At 34.5% G+C, this 16,827-nt stretch overlaps 1 protein-coding gene across 1 annotated transcript in view; it reads right to left on the reverse strand.

Annotated features, from left to right (window-relative positions):
• Positions 1-16,827, reverse strand: part of PDE3B (phosphodiesterase 3B) — a 136,707-nt gene that overhangs the window by 60,497 nt on the left and 59,383 nt on the right. The window lies entirely within an intron of this gene.

Below are 16,827 nucleotides of genomic sequence, written 5' to 3' on the forward strand. Positions count from 1 at the left end.
AGGCACTTCTGTCAAGATCACTTTAAAAAGCATCTTGTCGGGTGTCAGACAGATGGGAGGGGGGAAGAGGGGATGGGTATATACATACATAATGAGTGCGATGTGCACCATCTGGGGGATGGACACACTTGAAGCTCTGACTGGGGGGGGGGGGGCGGCGGGGGGGGGAGGCAACACACGTAACCTAAACATTTGTAACCCCATAATATGCTGAAATTTTTTTTAAAAAAGCATGTTGTCCTTGGGGGTAGATTAAGTATAAAGGAATGAATTTATAAAAAGCAGCACATATACCTTTAAATATGCAGCTAATTAGTGATTGTTTTCCTGTTTGTCTCCTTTATAGGCTATCAATGCTAACTTCTTAGTCCCAGATTAGTTTTTGCCTGCCCTTCTTCCTAGCAAGGCTTTTAGGCTGCTTCCTTATCCAGTATATTGAGTAGTCGCTACGCTCAAGGAGATAAAATTAACTTTTTTTCCCTTCCTAGTAATCCTTCAAAAATTAACTTTAATTTAGCAAACTTTAACTGCCACCTATCACTACTTTTAAATTTCTTTGAAGTTTACTGAGTTAACGTATGTCTCCACCTTTTACTTAATTGATATTAACTGCTCTTTTCTACATAGTTCTAAACCCTTGTCTTGAATACAGGCTAATTTGTATTAAATATACAGGTAATTGGGTAATATAATTATATAATTTCTATATAGTGAACTATTTATGCTGTTTCTGAAGTCTTAAGACCAGACTTTGTGCTGTTAAGTCTAAAGTCTTCTGGTTGCAAAAGATCTTAAAGTGTTATTTATTCTATCGCTGGTCCAATATTTTATCAGGAGTTAGCAAACATTTTTGGTAAAGGAACAGAGTATTTTAGGCTTTGCAAGCTACATAGAGACATAAGGTATCTATGGCAAATCCTTTGCTTTTTGTTTTTGTTTTACAACCCTTTAAAAAAACATTCTTAGCTCAAAGGTCATACAAAAACAGGATGCTCCACAAAAATCAATGGTGATATAGTACCTCTTGTATTATCCTGGATAGAGCTGGAACCGTTTCTGCTAAGTGAAGAATCCCAAGAATAGAAAAACAAGCACCACATATACTCACCATCAAATTGGTATTAACTGATCAATACTTAAGTGCACATATAGTAATAACATTCATCAGGCAGATGGGAGGGGGTAGGAGAGGATGGGTAGATACACACACGTAATGGGTACGGTGTGCACTGTTGGGGGATAGATATGCTTGAAGCTCTGACTCGGGTGGGGCAAGGGCAATATACGTAACCTAAACATTTGTACCCCAGTAATATGCGGAAATTAAAAAAGCAACAATAATAAATCATACAAATAAAAACAATACATTAAAACAACTTAAAAAAAAAACAGGTTCCTGGCAGGATTTGGTCAGTGATTATAGTTTGCTGACTCACACTTTTAATACACTCACACTTTTAATCACTCAAAAAACTGTCAATTGTCATTATCACTATCTCCTTGTCAACACCTTTGCAGAAGATAATCTTTTTCTTGCCAGTGAAATCTATTCCTTCCCAAACAAAATCCAGACATACTATTATACAACCACTTAGAAAATTCATGGACCATTGCCCACATAATGGCTCTGGAATAGCTACATGTAAAGTATATCATATACATAATAGACTTATTAAATTTATATAGTACTTTATATGGCCCTAAATGTGGTCCTGATATAATTATTTCAAGTTGTGATTTAACCAGCATACAAAATAGATTCTAGACACTAATTAATGCAGCTTAGCCCTTTGCACTCGGATGTCAAATGTGACTCGACACATTTAGCAAAAATTATAGAGATTAAAATTACTCTTTGAATGTATCAATAATTTGAAATATAAAAAATCCAAATAAATAAGTTTGTATGAAAAGAAACTCCAGTTTTTTATTCTACTGCTGCGCTTTGTAAAATCTGGGGTATGTAAAAAATTAAATCCTGAGTAGACTAAATGAACTGAGAAAAAAGCAAGCGAGTGCAAAGGGTTGGTTAAGATGTTAATAACTTCCTAAAAAATGGTCAGTAAGATTAACATAACCTAAAATCCCACAGTTTCTTTTATATTTGATATTGCTATGATCCATTTTCTCCATACTATTCTTTTTAGACAACGGGCTTTTTAGACCCAACTGCAATACTTTAGTTCTGCCCTTATTTTAGCCTACTGGCTTCTTTGGAGATTCAGGGTGTCAATCAGCCTATTCACCATTCCTCCCATCATCATGACATCTGTAAATCTGATGTTTTCTTAAATTAGCTAATAAATGTCTAGAATAAACAGGAGTGAAAACAGAGCCATATGACATGTCATTGGCTATGAGACAGCCAAAATCACCTACGAGTCAGGCACCAATTCACTAATTTGCATACTAATTCTATAAACTTGCCTAACTATACTAACATTTGATCCATACTTCTGTATATCTTCCATAAGGATACCATCAGAAACAGATGCCTATATGCCTCATTTCCCTAATTCATTGCTCTAAGTATAAGCCGATTTTTTACTAACTCAAGCATACTTTCATTAGGATGGTTTCTTAAAACTGAGTACTCGGCCTTTCTCCCCACTTCACTGACCTACATGATCAAATAAAATATTACCTTTTTAAATATTTGCATTCTACTGCTAGGGTCATATTTGTATTCATATCATGTACTCTCAATAGGGGTGCTATCACTCCCAAGCAGATGATAATTAGTTCTTATAGGCAAAAAAAGAAAAAAAAATTAAATTTAAATGGTTGGGGCCCTCCAAAAGCTACTGTATATAAATAGATATACTGTACACCTATGATATAAAAATTTCATTAAGGGGGAGGAATGATTAGGGGAGAAATGTCTAAAAAGGTTTCCAGGTAGAGTTATAATGAAAATAAAATTGAGAAACACTGATATAAAGTGTCCTGCTGCTTGCTTGTAAGAGCAATCATATCTTAGCTTACATTCTGAGAAAGTTCCCCAATGCATTTAGACAATTCTAAGGCTACCTACTCAGAAGCTGCTGCTAAACATGAGAGAGAATGTACACCCTATTTTAACTATACCTTTATAAGTCTTTAAAAACCTTACTACGTACAAGAATGCTTTTTTCCCTGTGCTTACTATTTTTAGATCTCTCTACTGTAGCATTTTGTATTGCAAACCATCTCCCTCAATAAATTCACTCCTCCTGGTCCTTTATCGCACTATCATTGTTTTCTCTCACTTGTATTTGCTAGGTTGGCTTTGAATCAACTCTTCAGCAGAAGCTCACCATTATTCGCAGCCACTTTTCTCTAGGATCAAAATTACATTACCAAAAACAGCAGGTCTTAGTCTGAAATCCCCTCCATATTAGGAATTAAAAGCAGATCCAGTGAAAGCCACAAAGAGCTGGCAGACTGCCTTTTGTGTAATTTGAACTACTAGAATATTATAATTTTGAGAAAAAAAATTCTGCATAAATAGTAGAAGATGAATGACCCAGTAATTCCACAGCTAGGTATACGTCTTAGAGCAGTGTTATTCAAAGTATGGCCCGGAACAAGATAAATAAAAAAAAATTAAGAGTAAAGATTTAGAAATTTTTATAGCAATCTGACATTGGTGAAACATTTTTAATGTATTTTACAAAAGCATCAATCCATAAGAGACTGGGGGAAAACCTCAAAAGCTTCATCCTTTGCTTCAGGTTAACACCAAGACACAAAAACAAAGATGCACACAGCTGTGCAGTCTGGGGTAGCAAAAAACTAGATACAACCCAAATATCCATCAACAATAAAATGGAAAATTTTTGGTACATTCACACAATGGAATTCAGCAGTGAAAATGAAGTACCACTACATACTATATATATAACCCCAGAAACATAATGTTGAAGAAAATCAAGTCACAGAGGGATACATATAGTATATTTTCATTCATGTATAAGGAAATACATATTGAGATATACTTTTTTTTTAGATAAAGTCTCTCTTTGTTGCCTGGGCTAGAGTGAGTGCCCTAGCGTCAGCCTACCTCAAAATCCTGGGCTCAAGCAATTCTCCTGCCTCAGCCTCCTGAGTAGCTGGGACTACAAGCATGCACCACCACGCCCAGCTAATTTTTTCTGTATATTTTTAGTTGTCCAGCTAATTTCTTTCTATTTTTAGTAGAGATGGCGTCTTACTCTTGCTCAGGCTGGTCTTGAACTCCTGAGCTCAAGCAATCCTCCTGCCTCAGCCTCCCAGAATGCTAGGATTATAGATGTGAGCCACCACGCCTGGCCGAGATATACTTTTTAGTAATATAAATATATGGGAAACTATAAAGGAAGTCAGGATGGTGATTATTTCTAAAGGAGAAAAGAAGGGAAGTGGTTCCAGGAATGGCATACAGGGAACGTTAATGGTAATGTTCAAAGTTAATGATAATGGTCAGTAGATGGTGTTTGTTTCTTTAGTCTCCATACTCTGTTCATATTTACAAATATTTATCCAGTTTTAACAGAAAGTTAAGATAAATTTAGGAAGGTAAAGAAGTGGAGACAGTGACTAGAGAATATTCTTTTGAGATATTGTGCTATAAAGGCCAGAATGAAATGAAACAATGGTTAGAAAAGAATGTACAGATAATACTATTTTTTTTAACATGGTAGCTTCTATATCAGGTTTATACTTGATAGGAATGATACAGGACAATAGGATAACTAATGACACAGGATAGAGTGAGAGATATGAAAATAAGCAAATCCTTAATGAAAATATTGCTAAATGTCTCTGTAATACTAGATTTTATATATATACAAAATATATATATATACATTTATAATATTAGATAAAAATTTTAACTAGGAAACAGTAATTAGTATTAGCCATTATTTTTTAAATTATGATCTGTGACTCACTAGTTGTTCCTCAGTGGTCTGAAATATTTAGAGAGAAAAATGGAAACAATTTAGTTTACATATTTTTTATAATTGTGAAATGTAAGATTAATTTTGATTTCCACAGAAATCTCATCTTTATCATCTTAATAACCATTATATTCTTAAAATCTGAGTAGGTACCCTAAGACCTGCATTATTCCATAAGAGTACAAATCATCTTAGCTATTTTCATGTCATTTGATTATTATTTATATCTGTTAAATTTGAATTTTTTCATTGTGTTGCATTATATTCCCCAATCAAAAAAAATAAATGGCTCAAATTTGGTTGTCTAAAGCCTAATGTATTGATAAAAAATAGCAACTCATAATAAATGTTAAGCCTAAATCTAGGACAGGACTCTAATGTCAACAGAATATAAATCTGTGAGAGTGATAATATCATAGAAAGGCATAAAAAAATGTTACAAGGACATACAACAGCAACTTTCTAAAATCTGGATTTTTTTTGAAGTAGAAATTCATTTACCCCACATTCTTCTGCATGTTGACTACTTAGAAACTTAATCAAATAATGACAGGAAGCCATGGAAACTTTTCAAACAAAACATAAAAACCTCTTTGGTAAATGAATAGAATCTTTTTTAAAAGAATACAAAATGATTTTACACATGAAACTGAAGATTTTTGTTCCTAAAAGAGAAGAAACAAAAACTATAGAGATACCATTCAGATTCTGTGTCCTCACAGTAAAAGCATTTTTAAAAGATAAACTATTGCTGAGAGATTTATAAAACTAGCCACACAGATGATAAGCATTATACTGAAAGGGAGGACAGATCAAACAATTTCCAAAATGTATTTACCATATGACCCCTTGGGACATCACAGAATAGAAAAAGCATACAATATAAGAGAGTAATTGCTGTTACATTTGCACATAGCAGATATTTTACTTTACTCCTGGATAAGTGCACTCATTTGCAGAGTCCAAATCAGCTCTTATAGGTGCAATGCACATGAGGAAAGATAGCAGACAACTTTTTATGTTTTATCACTCAAACCATCATACTACAAAAGATGATGTTTTTTCTAATTTAATGGGAGTTATTTTGTAAACTATGATACAGACTGGGAAATGTGTGTGGAAATCAGTTTTAAGAGAGAATTAGTTGTCTGTACAGCAAGAAAAAGCTTTGCTAAGCAATGAAAGTATTACACTGACTACAAATCTATATCCTGCTCTTATTCACAGAAAAGAGCTAGTGGTTAAAACACATGAGCCTGATTCAATGTTAAAGAAATAGTGTAAATGTAAAAGCACTCAATTTTTGGCCACAGAGTATAGTGTTGTGGAAAAGTAGAGCAAATATAAAAATATTAAAAAACAAATATAACATATAAAGAACAATGATAAGTATTTTTAAATATAAAATACAAAGAACTACTTCTCGAACTGTTAATTATGATAATGCACAATTTACCAACTGACATAGCCCTAAAAGTAGTCTTCAGTGAGCAATCTCTTAATTCCATATTACATGCTTAATCTGAGTATTCAGAACCAACACTCAACAAATATTTGCTGCCTTTCCTCATATTTATAAGTTTGGTTATATTTTTCCAATTTAAGAGAAACAGAGAAGATAAAATAATATTATTAGATGTAGAATGAAGCTACAATATTCAACTTATTATATTTACTCATCATTGAGCTGAATAAGGATACCTCTAATATTGCAAACAATTTGGTTTTTAAAAATTATGAATTGTTTTTATACATTTATCTAAAATTGGTGAGTGGCTACCATGCATAATGAATGCACAGTGGTGGCACATGCATATTATAATAAAAGTTTTGTCCTACTTTGAGCTGTGACCTGAACGCGAAAGGCATAGGGAGACCTGGGGACGACCCAGAAGCCAAGAAATGGAATAAAATGGAAAGACCAGGACATGGAAGATCAGTACAAAAGGCCAAGGAGAAATTTAAGACGTTACGTGGCAGAGAGACTCAGTGAAAGTAAGGAAAGGTGTCAAGGTAAAGAAACCTTGAGCCAGATTCCAGAGTGTGTTCTGAACAAGAAAACTGCTTCGAGAGTAAAAGCACGTGAAAGCAGTGTGCGTGGAGGAGTCGCCATGAGTCATTCATTTCACAATAGGCACATCAGAGATCACAATGAATATGAAACAGATGATTTTAAGAAATTTGGAGAGAAGCCATGTATACGTAACCAATATGAGAAATTCTTCAATGATTACTGCTCTCTTTTAACATCTGAAAGGTCTCACACTGGAGAGCAACCCTATGAGTGTAAGAAATGTGGAAAAACCTTCATTTCATCGAGAGGTATTCGAAGACATGTAGTAAAACACATGGGAGGTGGACCTTATAAATGTGAGCATTGTGGGAAAGCCTTTGATTATCCCAGTTCATTGTTTATACATGACAGGATTCACATTGGAGAGAAGCCCTATGAATGCAAGCAATGTGGAAAAGGCTTCATTCATCCCAGTGTCTTGTGAGAGCATGGAAGAGTTCACACTGGTGAGAAACCTTATGAATGCAAATTGTGTGGTAAAGCCTTTATTTATCAAAGTTCTTTTCGAAGTCATAAAAAGAAAGTACACTGGAGGGAAACCTTATCAATGTAAGAAATGTGGGAAGTCATTCACTTGTCTCATAAAGGTTTACAGACATGATGATGCATACTTGAGTAGGACCTTACAAATATAAGATATGTGTTTGGGAATACCTTACATACAAAGGGAAAGCCTTTGATTTTCCCATGCAGTTCAAATGTGTGAAGGAACACATACTACAGAGAAACCCCATGAATGTAAGCAATGTGGGAAAGGCTTCAGCAGTTACAGTTACTTTCAAATGGAGGAAAAGTCAAACTACAGAGAACCACTATGAATGTAAACTATGTGGTTTCTCTTTAGACATCTCAATGCTGTTTAAAATCAAGAAAAGAGTCACACTGGAGAGAAACCCTATGAATTCAAGGAAAGCTTTGAATGTTGGAAAGCCTTTACCTGACCTGCAAGCCTTTGAAGACACATGATCATGCTGGAAATGGAATTTATACATATATGTGAGAAAGCCTTTGTTGTTCCCAGTGTATTTCACATGCATGACAGAACTCACACAGGAGAGAAACCGTGTGAATGTGAGTAATGTAGTAAAGTTTTCCATTTTTCCAACTCTTGAATATATAAAATGTTTTACACTGTAGAGAAACCCTATAAGTGTCAGCATGGTGGCAGAACCTTCTGTTGTTCAAAGTATATTGCAATAGGTGAAAGGACTCCCAGTGGACAGAAACCGTATGTATGTAAGGAATATGGGAAAGTTTTCACTGGTTCCAGTTGCTGTCAAAGACTGGAAAGAACTCATGCTATTAATTTGCGAGAGAAATGCTATTACTGTAAGAAATTTAGAAAGCAGTCTATTGTTCATTTCCTTTCAAACACAGGAAAAGAGAGAGAAGAAAGAACCTATGAGTTAATTGACTTTGAGTTAAGAAGAGAGACCTATGATAGGATAATAACATCTATAGTTAGAGTTGGATCTCTGGATTGTTATGTCAGTGTTGGTAATTTTTGGAAGTAGATTTCCCCGAATCCATTCTATTTATGATTCCATTATAGAATTCGCCAATAGCATATCAGACATGAAGAATGCATTGGTTACATTTTGGAAACACCATGCAGGGAGACAGATTAATACAGGCTGTTCTGACACCTGCTCCCAGCCCATTTTTTATTTCTTTGCATTGCCAATCAAGAGGATCCTCAAAATCACCTGATTGTCATTTTCTCAGAGGTATAGATTCCAAAGATGTCTCCAAAAGCTCCGCGTTAAGGATCCATCTACAGTTTGCTTTAACTTCAGGTATTATAATATGTTTATCAGGCTAATGTTGAGTGTCATAGATGGGAATATCTCTGACACTTTGACTCCTATAACCTATAGATTGAATTGGTATAAGGTATGAGGGTTTCTCAATAGAATTCCTTATAGAATCTGTGTTCGTTTAGTTGTACGGATTGCTGTTCAAATGTTGTGTGTCATTTCTATGTATTAAATGCTGTTAGGATGTAAACTTAATTCTACCCTTGCTAATCATACTAGTCCTAACCCAGAAGCCTTAAAAATGGTGTGGAGGTCAACCTAATTCATGACAATTGCCTGCCAGTCATATTATAAGAAGAAGGGAGTTTTGGTAATTCTTTTGATTTGGAATATGTACTCTTCTATTAAATTTAAAGACATGGTTACACAATAAAAAAAAAAAAAAAGTTTTGTAACAGAGGGAAAAGCCTAAAAAGGGGTAAAAGGTTTTACGACTTGTCTCTTTAACATCCTCCAAATCTTTTGGGGAATTAAAATCTGCATACTGCCTGAGGCCAGTAATCAGAAGCTCAGAGGTGTGTCCTCTGTACCCCAAGTGATGGCTAAATGGAATTGTCTGGGAAGAAGGCACAAGACTCTCTTCACTGCATATAGGTCAATCGGGACCACCAACTACTGTTATTAAACACCAATAGCCCCAAGATGAAAAGTCCTTTTAAAAATTCTGTATTAGCCGGGCGCGGTGGCTCACGCCTGTAATCCTAGCACTCTGGGAGGCTGAGGCGGGTGGATTGCTCGAGGTCAGGAGTTCGAAACCAGCCTGAGCAAGAGTGAGACCCCGTCTCTACTATAAATAGAAATAAATTAATTGGCCAACTAATATATATATAAAATTAGCCGGGCATGGTGGTGCATGCCTGTAGTCCCAGCTATTCGGGAGGCTGAGGCAGCAGGATTGCTTGAGCCCAGGAGTTTGAGGTTGCTGTGAGCTAGGCTGACGCCACGGCACTCACTCTAGCCTGGGCAACAAGGGAGACTCTGTCTCAAAAAAAAAAAAAAAAAAAAAAATTCTGTATTTTTGCTTATAGATAGGATGATGGTACTTTAAGATGCCAAGTCAGCCATTCTCCTCATTTGCTGGCAAATTAATTAAACTTCCCTTTCCTTCTCCTCAAACCACTTGTCCTCGTTCTTATGATGCAGCTTTGGGGACAAGGGCCAAACTTTCTATAACAGTTTTACGAAACATTGGTCCAAGTATTCATTCCTCCTATATAATAAAATGCAGGTCTTTTAAAATCTTACTTCCAAGTAGATAGTAAATGCTCTGTATATACATCGTTTCCCAGTCAGCAAAATTTTAGGCATCTAAATTTCAACACCAATACCAAAGTAGATCCTGTAAATAATTTAAACATAAAAATAAACAAATAAAAATAAATTTTGAATTGCAGTAAAAAAAGAAATTACAGTGACTATGGTATGTTTTCAAAATACGGTTCTATCAAACTATGGGACATCATTTAATGAGAGTTTGAAATATTAATGAGTTTTCATTATGATGTTTATCTGTTTTTAGGAGCTTCCATTATGATCTTTATCTGTTTCCTCCTAAGCTCAAATATAATACACTATCAGAAAATATTATAGCTTTTCACATACTATAGGTATTTGCTCAAAAGTAATTTAACAACAGTAATCTCTTTAAGTACCATATGAGGTATATGATATTAGATGTTTTTTAGTTGATTTGATAAAGTGCACCCAAGACTGTATCTTTATTTATATTCATCTTTTCTTTGTGGTAAAAGTTGAATCCTGATAAAAATTTCTGTTTGAACATGTTTATAAATCTAACATGCTTTACAAAGCTCTACAAAACCGCCAAAACCACAATGAAACATCAGCAGTACAACCAGGAGATGTTATCAGGCTCAATTACGTCAATGAGGTTTTATTTCATTGTTCTCTATGTAGCCAAAAAAGAAAAACATACATGTGCCCTCAAATCAAACTTACAGAATGGTTACATTTATGCGATATTTAAAACAATACTTATTATGGTAAAGCTCTGAATTACCATTACAACATCCTGTATTTACCTATTTCTTGAATTTCTTAATGAGCTTCTAATGATATTATTGAATTTCAGTATTTCCAACTTTTTCTATTCCTTTTAACTTAGGCCCAATGAAGAATACCACTTAACTCTTTGATTATTTGATTTATCAAACATAAATTTAAAACATAAAATAAATGGATAGCCAAAAAGTTAAACTAACTAAAGCTGTACTTTCTAATAGTTTAAATTGCAAAGATACTAACCTTGACCTCTATGTGACAAAGAAGGAAACTCATTCAAAAACACTGAGCAGAAAAAAAGGTGGATGGGGGCAGGGGGACAGGGACTAGTATTACTTAGAAGCTAATGTCATTTACTGTTCTTTATAATCCAGTAATATGATGATGGTTATGGTGACTCAGATCTCATGCTATGTACCAGGACTATGGGAAGCACTTAATACATACTGTCTTTAATCTTAACTAGAATTCTCTGTGGTAAGCCTTATTTCCCCATTTTACAGAGAAAAAAACAGAAATTTCCCAAAGTCACACAACAAGTAGCAGAGAGAGAATTTAAATCTAGATCTGCCTAATTGAAAACCTTAAGTATTATTAACCATTATGCTATACCACCTTATATTTATCGTTTACTGAACACTGCTATGTGCTACTAATGTGGCAAGTGCTTGGCAGCACATGCAAAATCACAGCAACTATGCAAGTAGCCCCATATGGCTTCTTGGAGAAGTAGCCATATATAAGTTTCTATATGGAGAAGTTGAGGCTTAGTGATTATACTGATTACTCTGCATTTGCCTCCCAGATCCTTCTTTCCTCTTCTCTGGACCTGAGGAGAGTAAACCCCATATTTTGCAACACCTGAGTAGCCTTGCAGCTGGTTACTGCTTAGGAAGCCCACAGCAGAAAATTGGAGTTTGAGAGTAGACAGAGATGAAGGTTATTTCTTCTCTGCTGCCCACAGCCCCCAATATGTACCATTGTCTCTGGCAAAGATTGTGTTCCTCTATAACTACAGCTCTTACCAAGTGGCCTTCTTTTACAGCTTCTGCAATCACTAAACTTGCAACAAATACCATCTACTGACCATTATCATTAACTCTGAACATTACCATGAACGTTCCCTGTATGCCACACCTGGAACCACTTCGCTTCTACCCACAGTCTTCCCCCATCTCAGTTAATGGCAACCCTATTGTTACTTTGCCACTTTTCTCTTATTCACACCCCACATTGGTAAATCTTTTTATCTCTTTCAAAATATGTAAACAATATGAATACTTCTATCTCCATTGCTCCCACTGGTAGCCTAGGCTACCATGATCTCTTGCCTGGATTATTATCATAGCCTCCTAAAAACTCCTTGCTTCTCTTGCCTAAGTATAATCTATTCTCAATAAAGCAATCAAAGTGATCCTCCTAAAGCTTAACTCACATGTCACTTCTCTGCTCAACACTCCCCAATGACTTCCCATCTTAACCTGAGCAAAAGCCTAAGGTTTTAACAACGGCCTATAAGGCTCTCTCCAAACCCCTCCAGGTACACTGGTTTATTTACTGTTCCTTGAACATACCAGGCAAGTTTAATTAAAGACTCATTCCCTTCTTCCATTTTCTCAATGAATTCAAAAGGAAGTAACAACATAACACTACTATCTGGTGTGATTTTCTAAAGCTGTACTGATAACTCAGATTTTATAATGTAGCACTTGAAATGCATACATAAAGTTTTTTTCCCTGTCAAGAAGTACAAAACCAAAAAGAAAAATATTTAAAAGGACAGGGATAAACATGGGTTGAATGAGCAAAATTAAAAAGTACTGAAGTCATACATTGTTTGAAATACACAGAACTTCAATCTGTTCAAGTTATCAATTACTTAAATATCTATACTCTATTGATGAAGTAGCAAGCATTTTAAAATTTTCCATTAGCTTTTAGGAGACTGTTCTATTTATTTTTTTCAATGTCCTGAAATTCAGTAAAACACCTCACTATTTTTTTTTTTTTTTGAGACAGAGTCTCGCTTTGTTGCCGGGCTAGAGTGAGTGCCCTGGCGTAAGCCTAGCTCACAGCAACCTCAAACTCCTGAGCTCAAGCGATCCTCCTGCCTCAGCCTCCCGAGTAGCTGGGACTACAGGCATGCGCCACCATGCCGGGCTAATTTTTTTATATATATATATATATTAGTTGGCCAATTAATTTCTTTCTATTTATAGTAGAGACGGGGTCTCACTCTTGCTCAGGTTGGTCTCGAACTCCTGAGCTCAAACGATCCACCCGCCTCAGCCTCCCAGAGAGCTAGGATTACAGGTGTGAGCCACCGCGCCTGGCCAACACCTCACTATTTTTAACCTTAAAAATTCCAGAACAAATATGAATTTATAAAATAGCCTACATACCACAATCTAATTGATAGGCTAAGGGAATTTAAACACAGAGAACCATTTTCTTAGTATGAAACAATCTCTATTTTACCAGTATTCTTAATCTCTTATTCTCTCTAGGTGTTTTCAAGTTCTTACCCACCTACTTCTCTTCTAGATTTCCTGTGTCTTTCTGGATATATTGCTTTGCCTCAACTGATTTCTCTAACCTGTGATGAGCAAACTTTTATCTCCATCTCTGACACAGTTTCTAGATCCCACTAAGATATATATATTTGGGGGAAAGAATGTAAAAATAACTAAATAAATTGGGATTGTAAGCTTTTAAAGAATATAATTTCCACTTTCCTCTTATCTGAATAAATAAAACATTTTTTTAAGTTATAATAAAATTTTCAGCATAATTTTAATAAGTAAGACATTAGATCTTTAACAGCTTATATTTAAAAGACCTTACTAAAACAATTAAACAATTCAGGATTACATGAGAAATATCCTAAGAAATATTCCAGAATTTCAAGCATGGACAAAACCAAAAGGAAAAAAATATGTTCCCCACTTCAATAACAGGAATATTTTACAAACTTGCCTCCAAGTCTGGAAAGATAACCTTAAAAAGAGATCACAAGGAAGCTCCCTTGGAAGAGATTTCAGATTAGCCTAAATGGGTAGTTTTATGACCAAATCTGGAGATACCCTCATCTATACATACTATAACTCAGGTTGTCTAATGCCACAGCCCAGGCTCTCAAACAGTATACTATACTACCTTCCACTGAGTTATAACACAGAGGAGGCTGGGTTATTTTCCCCCCAATCAGCTCTATACAGCTCACAAACTAAAAGATTCACAAAAAACAATGACATTCAAGTAAAACAGAGGAACTAGTAGGTCCTAGGTGGGCATACCTTCTGACTACAAAGCAAATAAAACCTATATTTCTTCTCTGATTTCCTTTATAATTTATCTGGGGACAGACAGATTATATTATTATATCATATATTATTATATATAATCTTAATAGTTTAAGATTAAGAATAATGAGCCAACCAGAGACACTGGATTTACTGGTTAAATAGTTACATATCTGTATTGAGAGAAAATTAAAAATAACACATTCACATTATCTGCTGGAAGTCCCTTTGTTTAGAAATTCCACTCCTTGGCTCTTTTGATATCCATGTTTCTCTAATGTGTTTAGACAAACACTGATCTTTGATTTCCCAAATAACACAATGGAGAATACTAATGGTACTTCACTGTGGACAGAGATTATATTTCATCATCAATCTGTAATTTATGCCCAAATAGCAGTACTACAGAGGGCTAGAATTCTCTTCTGGGAAAAGCTTAGAAATTCTCTACAAGGGCTCAGCTCCAGGCTGATACTCCTCTGCAGTCTGCCCACTCTACCTGACATTTGATCATTAGAATTATCAGTGCCAGTTATGGGCCCAAGAGCAATCTGTTCAAGTCTCCCATTTTCGAACACAAGGCAAAAGCATTATAGGTAATATCTAAATGTGTTTCAGCCATGCATTTGACAGAGAATAAATTGTGAGTATAACCTTTTAGTCAGATTCTGTCTTTGAGTATCCTCAAATTTCTATGTCACTGCAATTAAACTAAGACCTAACACAAAGAAGGGAGGCACTACCAAGTCTGGTAAACCGTAAGCAACAAAAGAGAATGAAAACTTGTGTGTTTACTATGCCAGGCACTCTATTGGAAGCTTTATATATATTATTACATTCAACCTTCATATTCATTCTGTAAGATAAGTATTATTCTGATTTTATGTATAATGAAACTTAAATGGATTAAGAAACTTGTTGAATGAATAAATGAATAATTTTTAAAATTTCTCTTTCCCCATTTCAATATAATTCAATCTAAATATGTCTGATTTTTCTCACCACCATATTTTTGACATTTTATATCACTTTCAACATCCTCCAATCAATTTTCCTCTCTTACAGTTCTATCCACTTCATATAATAAAACCAATCTTCAAAGCCATTTGTATCATGTTACTCCCCTGTTACACATATCAGAGTATATTTGAGCCAAAGGGAATTTCAAAGTCAACAATTCCAATCTTCTCATTTTATAGATAAAGAAAACCAGGACCAGAGTGTTGATTATCCTTATGTTTCTTAGCTCTGTGCCTAAACTCACTCAACTAAAAAATCTGCATGTAGGCAAACATTCAAGTGAAACAAAAGAGCTAACTGGTCTTAAGTGAGACAAGCCTTTTACAAAGAAAATATAAATTTATAATTCTACTAATTCATCTTTCCAACCAAACTCATACATGATTATCCCCTCAAACCAACTGTGGGGGGTGAGATCTAGCCACAAAAATCTGCTTACCACTTTCTTCACCTTACTGGGACCTTCCTATTTTCCTTGGTTTCTATTCTCTACTTCCTATTTCTTAATCCCAGTTAATATCTGACCTCTTAAAATAGAAGAAATAAATACAGGCCACAATGGAAATACAATAATGTTTTTGAAAGCAGCAGATTCAAGTTTACTAGGAAAGTAACAATCAGAAATTAAGTTATTCAATTTGAACAAGCACATTGCCAATATTGTAAAAATTCAGGACCATAAAAAAGAACTCACTGATCCTACTAAATGGCTACATTTCCAAAGCAATAAAAGGCATTTCATACAAAAAGGACTATATAAAGAAGTAGCACAGGTATGTTGAAGAATGTTTTATCACTTGTGTGAAATTAATAACTCCTCAAGGATAAATATTTAACAGAGATACATGTTAGGCCCTTACCTGACTTTATTTTAGAACTGAATATTAAATTTAGGTATATAGATATTAAAGAAAATTAACATAAAGCATCAAAGTAGATTTAAATTAACCAAAAAAAGAAACTTAAAAATCAATTTATATTAACAAACTAATCTTTTTACATTTAAAATGAAAATTTACCATTTTTTATTTTGTACTTTTATTGGTCAGATAGAAATTATTTAAGTTGCCAGTGGTATCTATTTAACACTGTTAGGCATTAGCTGAGTAAACAAGTTTTGTCATGGTAACTGTGCTTAAAATTAAGCAAACAAAGATACTAGCCCCATAGCAACTTGATTTAAAAATGAAAACTGGGAACCTCTTGCCTATAAAAATAAAAAAGTAGATTCCTGAGAGATCGTCATGGTGTCCTAAACCTATAAAACAAATGTACTAAAAGTTTTATGCTTTGCATAGGCAAAATGACTTTTTTTCAATAAATTTTAAACATGCAGATAAATTTAACACTACATTGTAAGAAAAACGTTACAAAGTAGAGGACCACTAAACACTAATTTTCCATGTATAAAATAGAGTTAACACTGAATTGACTGTTATTATAATGTAACATGGATCAGCTAAAGAAACTGACAAATTAAAATCAAACTTCAAGTAACTTCTAGAGATCCTACCTAAAACAAGAGCAACTATTAACTACCATTCAGTATGGAATAACTCATTTTCCCAAATACTGAATTTTCTGGTAGTGCCACACAAATAAAAAATTGTCAAATAGTATAGAAAAGATAGTTATAGCATAGATAGTTATATTATGGTCTATCAATTATCAAT

The sequence above is a fragment of the Microcebus murinus genome, chromosome 4 (genome assembly GCF_040939455.1).
Source record: "Microcebus murinus isolate Inina chromosome 4, M.murinus_Inina_mat1.0, whole genome shotgun sequence".
NCBI lineage: Eukaryota > Metazoa > Chordata > Mammalia > Primates > Cheirogaleidae > Microcebus > Microcebus murinus.